This window comes from Crocuta crocuta, unplaced genomic scaffold (assembly GCF_008692635.1).
Source record: "Crocuta crocuta isolate KB4526 unplaced genomic scaffold, BGI_CrCroc_1.0 scaffold27, whole genome shotgun sequence".
In the NCBI taxonomy this organism is placed as follows: Eukaryota; Metazoa; Chordata; class Mammalia; order Carnivora; family Hyaenidae; genus Crocuta; species Crocuta crocuta.
This window is the reverse complement of record NW_027532250.1, coordinates 3,604,097-3,606,585: the sequence shown is the minus strand read 5'-3', so window position 1 is coordinate 3,606,585 and position 2,489 is coordinate 3,604,097.

The window sequence follows — 2,489 nt, the reverse complement described above, 5'->3', positions numbered from 1 at the left end:
GACTATGTATACCACAGTGATTGAATAAAACTATTTGTATTTCAAATACAGTGTTTTAACATTTTATATTTTATTTTATTTATTTTTTTTTTTTTACAAATAGTTTATTGTCAAATTAGTTTCCACATAACACTCAGTGCTCATCCCCACAAGTGTCCTCCTCCATGCCCATCCCCCCTCCCCCCCACATCCATCAGTCCTCAGTTTTTGTCAGCATTCAAGAGTCTCTCATGGTTTGCCTCTCTCCCTTTCCCCCACCATTTCCGCCCTTCTTCTCCCCCTTGTTCCTCCGTCAAGTTCCTCCTAATCCTCCTATACGTGCAAACATATGATATTTGTCCTTCTCTGCCTGACTTATTTCGCTCAGCATAACACCCTCAAGGTCCATCCATGTTGCTACACATGGCCAGATTTCATTGTTTCTCATTGCCATGTAGTATTCCATGGTATAGATAAACCACATCTTCTTGATCCATTCATCTATTGATGGACACTTAGGCTCTTTCCATAACATTTTATATTTTAAATTGTAGTTTCTCAGTTGAAGTAAAGTGTGCTATATGGATTTAGCTTGTGACACTCTAATAGTGAGTGTAGCTCTCAAAGTCATTTATAAATCCCAATAATGAATGAAGCCCTTGCTTTGTTAAGATATGCAGGGAGTAATTCCAGTAACTGAGTACTGAGGTAACGCTCTGATCCCAAACACCCAATTCCCTTGTTCATGCTTTGTTTTCCTCTGACTGGATAATTTCAAAGGACTGGTCTTCAGGTTTTCTGATTCTTTCTTCTGCTTGATCATATTTGTTCTGAACCCAGAGTTGAATTTTCAACTCAGTTATTGTATTATTTGGCCCAAGACTTCTGTTTGGTTCTTCCCCTGTACAAAAGCAGTCTGTAAAGTCTGAGAGAGGTGGCTGTGTTTTCAAATGTGTGTGGATCCCAACACAAGCTTACAAGAGACATGAAGAAACAGGAAACATGGCTCAATCAAAGTAACAAAATAAATCTTTAGAAAGTGACCCTAAAGAAGTTGAAGTATATGGATTACCTGAGAAAGAATTAGAAATGATCATCATAAAGATGCTCAGTGTGCTCAGGAAAACACATTTTGGCCAGATTAAAGGGGGGAAAATGAAAAAGTGTGGAGCTATTGATCTCCTTAGGTCCACTGGTTTGCACGAGTGGCACAGTCTTATGGGGAAGGTGTGGGGAGGGGAGATGCCTGGGGTTGGGGGGGGAAGACTGCAGAGAAGGCTTATTCTTGAGTGCAGATATCAAGGGCAGGAGGTCAAATGTTAAAACCTGTAAGCAAACTTAGTCCTTGCCAAATAAGTTCATTCCTACCTCAGCCTCTGCATTACCATTCCTGGGCCTGGAATGGCTGGGCCCAGTGATTCACAGGATTCACTTCTTCACATGAATGAGCTTCTGTTCAACTGCTCCCTTCTCTGAAAGGGCATCCTTGCCCCCTTAGGTAAAGTAGCAACATTCTTCTGAGCCCACACTGAATCCTTTTTCACAGCTTTGTCCTCAAAGCACATTTCCTTTCCCTGCCTGGCAAAATGGTTGTTGATTTTTTTCCCTTTAAATATGAATAACCAATGAGTTAAAATGTTTGATGAATGAATGGATTCAAGGAAGATTCTTGAAGAGGGAATGGGGGCTCTACTATGATTGTATTTCAATGGTTCCCTCCTTGATGCTGTTACACCTTGAAGAAGTTTTTATATTTTATTTGTGAATCTATATAAAGAGATGGCATAATTCATGTAGACCTTAGGGTGTGTCTTTTCTCTTGCACTGTGAGGGGAAAAGAAAATCTCTGACCACAGAGGCTCAAGAGAGAGTTTTCCTAACAGGTTTTGAACTTGGTGGGAAATAACTTCTGATTGGTCTGAGACATAAGGTAAAGATGGTATTCAGACTGCAGGTGAACTGAACGTATTGCATGCACACGGTCTTGATGCTCATTCTCTTTGAAGTCGTATTGAGGATCCAATGCAGTTACTTACTTACTTACTTATTTACTTACTTATTTATTTATTTAGAGAGCATGAGCAGGGAGGAGCATAGAGGAGAGAGGAGAGAGAGAGAGGCAGAGAGACACAGAGAGAGAGGCAGAGAGAGAGAGAGAGAGAGAGAGAGAGAATCCAAAGCAGGCTCCACACTGTCAGTGCAGAGCTCCACGTGGGACTCCATCCCATGAACTGTGAGATCATGACCTGAGCTGAAATCAAGAACTGGATGCCTAACTGACTGAACCACCCAGGCGCCCCCTTGCAGTCACTTTTGACGGTCAGTTACCCTTATTACCCTTATTTAAAACAACATTCATATCAGGGCATCTGGGTGGTTCAGTTGATTAAGTGTCTGACTTTGGCTCAGATCATGATCTTACAGTTTGTGAGTTCAAGACCTGCATCAAGCTCTGTGCTGACAGCTCAGAGCCTGGAGCCTGCTTCAGATTTTGTGTGTCTCTCTCTCTT